The sequence below is a fragment of the Coenobita brevimanus genome, chromosome 85 (genome assembly GCF_032717465.1).
Source record: "Coenobita brevimanus isolate Jiangsu-jjx chromosome 85, ASM3271746v2, whole genome shotgun sequence".
NCBI lineage: Eukaryota > Metazoa > Arthropoda > Malacostraca > Decapoda > Coenobitidae > Coenobita > Coenobita brevimanus.
The window spans coordinates 16,415,994-16,428,752 of NC_137038.1; the positions used below are offsets into that span (position 1 = coordinate 16,415,994).

At 42.9% G+C, this 12,759-nt stretch overlaps 1 protein-coding gene across 6 annotated transcripts in view; it reads right to left on the reverse strand.

Annotated features, from left to right (window-relative positions):
• The window catches only part of Nmnat (nicotinamide mononucleotide adenylyltransferase), a 534,591-nt gene that overhangs the window by 194,647 nt on the left and 327,185 nt on the right, over positions 1-12,759 (reverse strand). The window lies entirely within an intron of this gene.

Genomic DNA, 12,759 nt, shown 5'->3' on the forward strand with positions numbered 1-12,759 from the left:
GGACGGCAAGCCATCCTACCATATACAGTGCTGTATACGGTACAGTGTTCCCTCTTACAATGCAAGTAATGTAAGCTGGCCACAAGCCGTGGTATGCTTTTCCACATTATAAGTTCCATATGTTCCATTATAAAGAGCTAACCCAAACAGGACATTTTCCAAAGTCGCCCTTTTCACCCCAAATCCCACCCAAACCCTCCAAAAGACACCCTACTGACATTCATTCTGGTACTCATACACAGGAAGTTATTAAAAACACACAAGATTCCTAGACATTATAGTAACTCCAAGTCAGCAAGGGTTACATTCCAAACCCCCTTGCTAATTCTTGAAATTGGCTAATTCTCGACGCCTTCCTGAAAATGACATTTACTGGCAATTCCATAGCCTATGAACCACTGTTACTGTAATGCATTATCCATAAATAAACATTTCATTTGTGGTAGGTGGGGGCGCTCACCATCCACTCACACAATGTAGTGCTGCTCTTGGGTGTCTGCCCATCCTTCTTTCCTTCCATCTTCTTCTATCTTTCTTTCCTCGTCCTTCTGCCTACGGGTGATTTTACACTCCCTCTTCTGTCTTTTATTCTTTCATTCTTTCCTCTTCCTTCTGCCTATGGGTGACTCTACACTGATTGACAAGCCAAATGGTTTCCTGTACATCTGGAAACCATTTACTATGCTGGGTGGTAACCATATAACCAAATTTTAGCGCCTGGTGGTTTAGTGGGTAATTATTGTGCTCCAGTCGGATTGAACCGGTGAAGATTTATATCCAAGGGATGGTTGGGGTTTATTGCTCAGGTAATGCCACTCAGGGATGAGTGAGGTTGGTCACTCTCATCTTAAATGTCAGGACCAACTGCCTAGCCCCGGGCTCCAACACTCCTCATGGGGCAACGTATAATTGGATAATGAATGAATGAATGAATAAACATTTCATGTTATATCTGTTTCCTCGTTATTTTTATCTGTTCGGCTGTGACAATTCGTTTGATTTGTCAGTGTAATGGCAGAACGGACTGTCCTAAGTGTTTAGTTAAACTTAACCTAACCTAGCTTATCTATACCTAATAATTTAACCAAACCTAACCTTACCTACAGTTGGGAAATTGGAAAACAAAATCCATCTTTGAGTATGCAAAGCAAGTTTCTTCCACTGTGCCAGAAACAAACAATTGTAGGTATGGTTTAACCCCTCAACAGCCATGGGTTCTGAAATTTGTGTGCACCCTTGGCTGGCCCTGGAACAATTTTTTAAGAGTTCTAAAATCAATTTATTTTTCTTAAAGATGTGAAGAGAATTGTCTGACACATCTAGCAATGTGTTTTTTAGTTTCCTAAACCCATACTATGATTCACTATGATTCACAGAAGAATTCATAAAATCACAGTGCATGTGCCATTTGGGCGAAAACATCTGAGGTTAAGTGACTGCGTAACTGCTTGGGATGGTAGCATACAATCGAGTAAACATACAGGTAACCTTCATTCCCTTCCCATAACTGTTCACAGTTTTTTATAGTTTATGCTAACTCGACATCATGGACACCTGTACAGTAAAGGGTTGTTGGATGCCAAGGGGTTATTAAGGGGTTAATGGGATACATTACTGTTTGCATCAATACTCTCTCTTTCACAGTACACACAAAAATGAACAAAAGAATGAGTGCGAAATGTATCTTTAACTTTCATCAGAAAGACCTTACCAAATCAATTCATATTCCTCCAATTTATTTTCAGTATTTTTCCTACTATTTTTTTTGGAGGAAATCACTAATTAGTAAAGTCGTTTATTATGAGTTCGGCAATGATGGGGTTATACTGTGATTAAAAAAAGTTTGGGTCACTAACCTGACTGGCTCTGACATAGGTAACAATGTTCTGTACCATGTGAGTCGATACCTCAGACGGGGGCACAAGGCAGGAGACCACCAAAAACCAATGGAGGATGCCCCAAAGGCCAATAGGAGAACATATGGATGTGATGTCATGCAACCAATCACAGTGCACCGGTCACCTGATGCCATCACGCGTGGCATTTGACTGTCGGTGGGCGGTATGAGTTCCGATGTTTGACAACTCGCCGACGTATACTGTATCTGTTTATAACCGCGGTATATATTATTTGGTCACAATGCAGGTGACCGTGTAAGTACAAATCCCTGTTTTAAATACCATGTTACTTGAGGGGGCACTCTATACAGTACATAAGTTATGATGGTCGCTTAACAACCAGATCACTTAACATCCTATTTTTCGCAACATAGCGTGGATGCTAAGCAGCACATGGCTGTACAATCAATCATTATCTAATCAGGTTTCCATGAATGTCAGCAGACTGTATGGTGGGGTTTGAGTACATTATTTCACAGCATGTTAGCCTTATTTTTTCCCCTTAAAAATACACTGGAAAGTCTCCATGTGTCTTCAAAGATGAATGTCTCGAGGTCAGGCTAGAGTTAGCTCTGGTTTTACTAAAAACAGCCACATATACATACAATAATCCTATAACCCACCTATTACTGGTAGAATGGTTGGTGGGGACACTCACCATCCACTCACTTGATGTAGTGCTGCTCTCACATGCATGCCCTTTCCTCTCTTCCAACCTTTTTACTTCCTCGTCTGTCTTTCTTTCCTCCGTTCTTTCTGCTTTCTTCTGTCTATGGGTGACTCTACGCTGACTGACATGATAAGTGGTGTCCTGTACACCAGGAAACCATTTATTATGCTGGGTGGTAACCACATAATCAAATTATGGCAACTGGTGGATCAGTGGGCAATTAAGGAGCTCCAATCGGATTGAGCCTGTGCAGGTTTATATCTAAGGAGTGGTTGGGGTTTATTGCTCACGTGATGCCACTCACGGATGAGTGAGGCTGGTCACTATGATCTTAAATGTCAGGACCAACTTGCCTAGCCCCAGGCTCCTATGCTCCTCATGGGACAACACTGGATTTGATGATGGATGGATGGATGGGAAACCATTGACAAATTGTAATAAATAAGAAGTACAAGTGTTTACTAAGATGATTTAGGAAAAACTTCAAGGACAGCCACAACTCTTGTGTTTACATACTGACAGTGCTGCCACCTGGTGTCTACTCGTGTATATAACTGAAAGTCCTCAATGCACATGTAGAATTTTAGGATGAACAAGTGCTTGTAACTTTTTATTGGGGGCTTCATTATTATACAGTACTTTATATTCTCTTTGCATGAAACATGCTGATACTTTACGTGCAATCCAGCGTTTTAAAAGTTCCGTGCTGTGTCCGTATATATATATGGACAAACCCAGTGTCAAACTGCCGAGTCTGTATATACACGGACTAACTCATAGTACCCTAAACTGCCGAGTCCATATACACATACGGACACGGTTTTTCATACATTTGCGTGAAATTGCTTGAGTCTGCCTTTTGTGTATGACAGAATATGGGATGACTGACACCTTTCATCCCCTCCCATGCTTATACCAATATAATAATATATATTGATGGGGTTGTAAAGGAGGTGCAAGGTAGGGCATTGGATGTGGGGCTGGCCTAATGAATGAGGGTGAGATTTGGAAGCTTCCTGTGTTGCTGTTTGCTGATGATACAGTATTGTTGAGTGAAGATGAATGGGAGTTGAAAGGTTTGGTGAATGAATTTGGGACAGTGTGTAGGAGGAGGAATCTGAAAGTTAATGTAAACAAAAGTAAAGTTATGGTGTTTGAGAGGAATGAAGTCACAGAGTGTGCAGTGAGGTTGGATGGTGAGGATATGGAGAATGTGAGTGCATTCAAGTACTTGGGTAGTGTGATGAGTAAGGATGGAACTTTGGGGGATGAAGTACGTGAAAGGGTACAGCAGGGAAGGAAGGTTGTTGGTACACTGTAAGCAGTGATGAGAAATAAGGAGGTGAGTATGGAAGTTAAGAAGTCACTGCGTGATGGTATTGTGATCCCTACCCTGACGTATGGAAGTGAGGCATGGACCTTGCAAGAGGAGAACAAGTCAAGAGTGAGAGCAGTGGAAATGAGTTACTTGAGAGGAGCATGTGGAGTGACGTGGAGGGACAGGTTGACGAATGAAGAAGTGAAGGAACGTTGTGGGGTAGATGTGGATGTGGTTGAGAAGATTAGGAGAAATACAATGAGGTGGTTTGGACATGTGGAGAGAATGGAGAATGAAAGACTGACTAAGAGGGTGTATGTAGGAGAGGTGGAGGGAGGGAGAGGGAGGGGTAGACCGAGGATGAGGTGGAGGGATGGAGTTGAGAGGTATATGAGGGAGGGGGGGGTGAGTTGGGGGGAGGGTAGTCAAATGGTGGGTGACAGAGTGACTTGGAGGCGTTTTGTCTGCGGCCACCCTTTGCGGGATTAGGGCGTCGGGCTATAGATAGATAGATAGATAGAATATGAAAATACTGTATGTAAAACTGGCACAGAACAACAACTTCTCAACATCATAGTTTCCACTATGACCACATTACAGGTTACACTTCCATAGCACAAATACTCCATACATCCACCTACTGCACACAAAAATGGACTATCTATCCACATCAGCTGCTGACGGTATCTGAAAGTAGCCATCTGATGCACATCTGGGTCATGCCATACTGCCAAAGATACTGTGCTTACTCCCAACTTCAAGTTGAAGTTGGAGACCTTCCAAGTGATGAATTAGGAGTGATACATAAATAGTGTATATAATGAAAGTAACATAAGTAAACAGATGTAAATCATGAAATCAAGTAATGTATGGAAAATAGCTTAAGAAATATGTGAATTACCATAACTAATGTGACTGTGTGCAGTATGAGTGTTTATTTTGTTACACAGTGCCATCCTGACCTGACATCGTGTGACTTTTGGCTATTCCCTAATTTGTCAGAAAAACTTGCTGGAATCAATTTTCAAAAGGAACAGGACCTTGCCACGAGGCTAAACTCAGAAGTGAAGAGTATACCTGTTTCTGAGTACTGGGAGTGCTTTGTTAAGTGGATGACACGGCTCCAGAAGTGTGTAAACCTTAGAGGAGAGTATGTTGAAGGAGTGTGAACTTCAACAAATGTGTATCTCTATTAATTTTGCTTTTACTACCATGTTGCCAAAACTTTTTCAATACCACTCATAATATAGAAAGGTGGGTGTGCATTTGTGTGAATGTGACTCTGTATGCTAAGGTTGAAATAGCTGTTTGTTAGGAGTCAAAAACTTTTTTACTTAGACATGCTCTCACTAAATTAAAGGGCATCTAACACAGTGCAGCATCTTATATGCTGCGAAATACAGTATATGAGCATTCCAGTACCTGTGGTTAACAATAGTCATTTCTGTGCATCCAATATTGAGATCATATTCTATCTATCTATCTATTGCCAGACGCTTCAATCCCGTTTGGGGTGGCCACAAACAAATCGCCTCCAAGTCGCCCTGTCCCCCGCCATTTCACTGCCCTGCTCCCAACTCACACCCCCCTCTCTCATATACCTCTCCACCCCCTCCTTCCATCTCATCCTCAGCCTCCCCCTCCCTCTTCCCCCCTCCACCTCACTCACATACACTCTCTTCGTCAGTCTTTCACCCTTCATCCTCTCCACAGAGGCAAAGGGCAAATGTGGTACCAATTTACAAGGGAGGAAACAGGGAAGAACCCCTGAATTATAGACCAGTGTCTCTAACCAGCATGGTCGCAAAGTTGTGTGAGAGAATCCTGAAAGACAGATGGATAAAATATCTGCAAGAGATGAATATTTTGGCTGAATGTCAGTCTGGATTCAGAAGTGGAAGGTCATGTGTTTCTAACTTGTTGAGCTTTTACTCAAGAGCGATTGATGTGGTACAGGAGAAAGATGTTTGGGTGGATTGTGTGTACTTAGAGAAGGCCTTTGACAAGGTACCTCATAAGACACTAATGTGGAAACTAGAATATATAGGAGGACTGAAGGGGAAACTTCTGGAATGGATGAGAGACTTTTTAAGAGACAGACAAATGAGGACAGTAATAAAGGATAGGATGTCTGGATGGAGGGAAGTAACAAGTGGAGTCCCTCAAGGCTCGGTGTTGGCGCCAGTAATGTTCCTGATTTACGTAAATGATATGGTAGATGGAGTGAACAGTTATGCAAGTCTGTTTGCTGATGATGTAAAGATCTTGAGGAAGGTAGAGGTTGAGGAGGATTGTAAAATACTGCAGGAGGATTTGGATAGGATACACAATTGGAGCCGGACATGGGAAATGAAATTTAATGTAAAGAAATGTAAAATATTGGAAATGGGTAAAAGTACCAAGAGGCCATCACTGAATTATTTATTGGGTAATGAATTAATCACAAAAAGGAGAGAAGAGAAAGCTTTGGGAGTGCTGGTCCAAGATAGTTTGTCACCAGAAAAGCACATTAACAAGATAGTTGGAGAGACTTATAAACTCTTGACTAACATAAGAGTAGCATTTCATTATATGGATGAGGAGGTGATGAAAAAATTGGTAGTGGCAATGATCCGCCCCAGGTTAGAATATGCAGCGGTAGTGTGGTCCCCACACAAAAAGAAAGATATAAACAAGATTGAGAGAATACAAAGAACAGCAACCAAGATGGTCCCTACTCTGACAGACCTGTCATACAGAGAGAGGCTGGAAAAACTGGATTTGCCTTCCTTAGAGGAAAGGAGAAAGAAGGGAGACATAATTGCAGTGTTCAGGACCATGGTGGGAGTAGATAAAATTGACAAAGAAGATCTGTTTGTATGGGATAAGAGAGCAACAAGAGGACACGGAATGAAATTGAAAAAGTCACGCTGCTTGAAGGATATCAAGAAATATAGCTTTCCTTACAGAAGTATTGCCTTATGGAATAGCCTGGACAAAGAGATTGTCCAGTCTAAAAACTTAAATGAGTTTAAAGCCAAATTTGACTTATTGAGAAACAGCGATGGAAACCCACGAGAATAGTACATTCCGTGTATATCACAATTAGGTATATTAGGTAAATACTTAAATATTTGGAACGACTTAGACAAAGAGGTGGTGCATGAGAAAAACATTCATGTGTGTAAAGGTAGACTTGATAAATGTGGATATGGAGACCGGACAACACGAGCATTGCTCAATTCCTGTATACTACAAATAGGTAAATACATGGCCAAATCACCTCAGTGTGTTCCTCATAACGCTTCCTATCACATCCACATCCACACCACAATGCTCCTTTATATCCTCATTCATCAGCCTGTCTCTCCATGTGACTACAAAGGCTCCTCTTTAATAACTCATTTCCACTGCTCTCACTCTTGACTTGTGCCCTTCCAACAAAGGCCAAGCTTCACTTCCATACGTTAATGTTGGTATCACAATACTGTCATGTAGTAACTTGCTCACTTCCCTGTTTCTTATCACTGCTTTCAAAGAACCAGCAACCTTTCTTCCCTGCTGTACCCATTCAAGCACTTCACCCTCCAAATCTCCATCCTTACTCATCACACTACCCATGTACTTAAACGTACTCACATTTTCCAATTCCTCACCATCCAACCTCGCTGTACATTCACTGACTTCACCTCTCTCAAAGACCATCACTTTACTCTTCCCTACATTCACCTTTAGATTCCGTTTCTTACACACACTCCCAAACTCATCCACCGAGCCTTGCAGCTCCCCTTCGTCTTCACTCAATAACACAGTATCACCTGCAAACAACAGTACAGGGAGTTTCCAAACACTATCCTCTCTCACCAGGGCCATTCCAACATCCACTACCCTACCTTGTACCTCTTTTATTACCCCATCCATGTACAGATTCAACAACCGTGGAGACATGACACATCCCTGCTTCAACCCAACTTTCAAAGAGAAAAATTCACTTAGTTCACCATCCATACGCATTGCAGTCTTAGCACCATCGTATATACTCTTCACAGCATTCAACAACTTCCCCTCTACTCCATATATTCTTAACACTTTCCGAAATCCTTGTCTATCCACCCTGTCATATGCTTTCTCCAAATCCATGAAAGCCACATACAACTTCTTCCCCTTCTCTTGAAACTTTTCCACTAAAGATCTAAGAATGAATATCTGATCAACACAACCTCTTCCCTTCCTAAAGCCTCCCTGTTCTTCTATCTATCTATCTATTGCCAGACGCCTCAATCCCGTTTGGGGTGGCCACAAACAAATCGCCTCCAAGTCGCCCTGTCCCCCACCATTTCACTGCCCTGCTCCCAACTCACACCCCCCTCTCTCATATACCTCTCCACCCCACCCCTCCATCTCATCCTCAGCCTCCCCCTCCCTCTTCCCCCCTCCACCTCACTCACATACACTCTCTTCGTCAGTCTTTCACCCTCCATCCTCTCCACATGGCCAAACCACCTCAGTGTGTTCCTCATAACGCTTCCTATCACATCCACATCAACACCACAACGCTCCTTTATATCCTCATTCGTCAGCCTGTCTCTCCATGTGACTCCACAGGCTCCTCTTAAATAACTCATTTCCACTGCTCTCACTCTTGATTTGTGTCCTTCCAACAACGTCCAAGCTTCACTTCCGTACGTTAGAGTTGGTATCACAATACTGTCATGTAGTAACTTTTTCACTTCCATGCTCACTTCCCTGTTTCTTATCACTGCTTCCAAAGAACCAGCAACCTTTCTTCCCTGCTGTATCCTTTCAAGCACTTCACCCTCCAAACCTCCATCCTTACTCATCACACTACCCTAGTACTTAAACGTACTCACATTTTCCAATTCCTCACCATACAACCTCGCTGTACATTCACTGACTTCACCTCTCTCAAAGACCATCACTTTACTCTTCCCTACATTCACCTTTAGATTCCGTTTCTTACACACTCTCCCAAACTACTAACAAGGAATATGGGCCTGATGGGGTCCCTCCTGTTGTTCTCAAGAACTGTGCTTCTGTGCTCACACCCTGCCTAGGCAAACTCTTTCGTCTTTGTCTGTCAACTTGTACCTTTCCTTCTTGCTGGAAGTTTGCTCTCATTCAGCCAGTCCCAAAGAAGGGTGACCACTCCCAACCCTCCAACTATCGTCCAATTGCTTTAACGTCCTGTATTTCAAAAGTTTTCGAGTCAATTCTTAATTGAAAAATTTTAAGGCATCTTTCCTATCACAACCTTCTTTCCGATCGTCAGTATGGGTTCCGTCAGGGACGCTCCACTGGCGATCTTCTCACCTACCTTTCAGACTCCTGGTCATCCTCCTTTTGGGACTTTGGCGAAAGCTTTGCCATTGCACTTGACATCTCAAAGGCTTTCGATCGAGTCTGGCATAAATCTTTAATTTCCAAACTGCCCTCCTACGGTTTCTATCCTTCTATCTGTGCCTTCATCGCTAGCTTCCTTTCTGGTCGTTCTATAGCCGCTGTTGTAGACGGCCATCGTTCTTCTCCTAGATCTATCAACAGTGGTGTTCCTCAGGGCTCTGTCCTATCACCAACTCTCTTCCTTTTATTCATCAATGATCTTCTAAGCCGTACATCTAACCCTATCCACTCATACACTGATGACTCCACCCTTCACCTTTCCATTCGGTTCCCGCAATGCCCATCTCAACAGTTACTTCAACAAACAAGGGATGAGGCTATGGCACACCTAATGTCTGACTTGGCTCGTATCTCTGACTGGGGTAAAAATAATATGGTTGTCTTTAATGCATCTAACACTCAGTTCTTACCCCTTTCAACCCGACAAAATCTTCCACAGGTATACCCACTAATGTTTAATAATATTCAGCTTAATCCTGCATCATCCTTGAACATGCTTGGTGTTTCATTTACTCGGGACTTATCTTGGAAAGATCATATTACATCTCTTGTAAAATCTGCTTCCACGAGATTGGGTGTGCTAAGCCGACTCCGCTCTTTCTTTACCCCTGCGCAATTGTTGACTCTATACAGGGGTTTTATCCGCCCCTGTGTGGAGTACAACTCTCATGTGTGGGGAGGCTCCCCTCATACAGCTCTTCTCAATAGGGTGGAGTCAAAGGCTTTTCATCTCATTAACTCTCCTCCTCTTACTGACTCCCTTCAACCTCTGCCTCTTCGCCGCACTGTTGCATCTTTATCTCTTTTCTATCGCTACTTTAATGGTCACTGCTCCTCTGAACTGTCTGCTTGCATTCCTCCACCTCAACGACGGGCGCGTAGCACCCGTCTGGCAGCAAATTCTCATCCTTTTTCTGTCCAACTCTCTAATGCAAGAGTTAACCGTTACTCCCAGTCTTTCATTTATGCAAGAGGTCAGCTCTGGAACTGTCTCCCTCTGTCTGTATTTCCTGCTGCCTATGATCTCCAGTCTTTCAAACGCAGTGTGTCCAGGCTTCTCAAAATGATCGGATCTTGAATTTGACTCTATATTGTATTTTGTTTTTCTCTTGGAGGGAACTGTTACTGCGGGCTCATGGCCTTTGGTTCCTTCTTCCTCGCATTTAAAAAAAAAAAAAAAAAAACTCATCCACCAAGCCTTGCAGCTCCCCTTCGTCTTCACTCAACAACACAGTATCATCTGCAAACAACAGTACAGGGAGTTCCAAACACTATCCTCTCTCACCAGGGCCACTCCAACATCCACTACCCTACCTTGTACCTCTTTTATTACCCCATCCATGTACAGATTGAACAACCATGGAGACATGACACATCCCTGTTTCAACCCAACTTCCAAAGAGAAAAATTCACTTAGTTCACCATCCACACGCACAGCAGCCTTCGCACAATTGTACATACTCTTCACAGCATTCAACAACTTCCCATCTACTCCATATATTCTTAACACTTTCCACAATCATTGTCTATCCTCCCTGTCATATGCTTTCTCCAAATCCATGAAAGCTGCATACAACTTCTTTCTCTTCTCTAGAAACTTTTCCACTAAAGATCTAAGAATGAATATCTGATTTACACAACCTCTTCCCTTCCTAAAGCCTCCCTGTTCTTCTCCAACTAATTTCTCTGTTCTTTCTCTAACTCTGTCAGTAAGTATCCTACCATACACTTCTCCTATTACACTAAGAAGACAAATGCCCCTATGATTACCACACACTTCTTTTTCCCCTTTTCCTTTGTACAAGGGAATAATTATACCTGACTTCCAATCCTCCGGGACTCTATCTTCCTCCTAGGCCAATCTGCACATCTTCCACATCCATTCTACTACTATCTCTTCCCCATGCTTCAGCATTTCACCACACACTCCATCAATTCCTGGGGCTTTCCTCGATTTAACTTTCTTCATTGGTTCCACAACTTCTATCCTACTGATTTCTTCCTGTCTTCTCACCTCCCTCCTTCTCCCAGCCATTCCCCAGCCACTTATACTCGCATTACTTCCATCCTCTACGTTCAACAATTCCTTACAGTGTTCTCTCCATCTGCTCACTTTTTCTCCCTTCTCTACTAGTAATCTATCATTTTTATCTTTCACTCCCATGCTAACTTCACTTCCACCCTGTCTTACTCTTTTCACCTCTTTCCAGAACATTTTCTTACAGTCCCTCCACTTTACACTCAAATTCCTTCCAAATTCCTCATCCACTCTCTTCTTACTCTCTCTTACTAATCTTTTCACCTCTCTCTTTCTTTCTACATATAACTCTGTCTTCCGCCTCGCAACTTCTTCCACGCCCCTATTTCTCATCCATTCATTGTATGCTTTCTTCTTTTGTGCCACAGCCTGTCTCACCTCTTCAGTCCACCACGCTGTTCCTTGCACCCCCCTCCGTCTTCTCTTCCTTCCACACACCAGATCACATGCTGCACATATTCCTTCTGTAAATATCCTGCACAGACCTTCCACGTCTCCCATCTGCTCCAATTCATATTTGCCCAATCGTTCCTCCACTTCTCTCTTATACTCTGCCTTTTTCTCATCCTCTTGTAACCTTTCCACTCTCCTTGCAACTACTCCTTCCTCTCATCTTTCCCTTCTTCTAATCCTCCATCTTACTTGAATCCTAATTCTGGCCACCACCAAGTAGTGGTCAGAAAGTCCACTCCCCCAACCTGTATAAACTCTTGCATCCATTGTACATCTTCACATCCTTTCATCCACAGACACATAATCAATCACTGCCTTCCTTTCATTCAGTTCACCACCCACCCTTCTCATCACTCACCATGTATACCCGTGGATCATTTTATGCCTGAAGAGGGTATTGGCTATCACCAACCCCCTCCCAGCACAAATGTCCACTAACGCACTCCCATTCTCATCTATCTCAGCAGGCACACCCCACTCACCAACTTTTCCATCCACCTTCACATTTCCAACTTTACCATTCATATCACCGATCAAAAACACTCTCTCATTCCTTTCAAACTTTTCCATGCACAGTTCTAAATTTGTCCAGAACTCTTCTCTCACTCTTCTAGCACGATCTTGCGTTGGCGCATACACACACACAATCGCCCACATTTGTATTCCAACTTTCAACTTTACCCACACAATCCTTGACCCAACTGATCTATACTGTCTTATGCTCTTCTTCCACCTTTTACTCACAACCATACATACTCCCTCCTTTGCCCTCTCATTCCCACCTTCTCCTGCACATATACCCCATCCATACTCCCATTCTCTCACACTTTCTCCTCTCCATTTTGTTTCAGTTATTCCACATACATCCACTTTCGCATCCTCAAGCACCTGGACAATCTCTCTCTCTTTCACCTCATCATTCGCTTCTCTTACATTCCATGTACCCATTACCAAGTCCTTTGTCCGGTCCTGGGTTGTCATC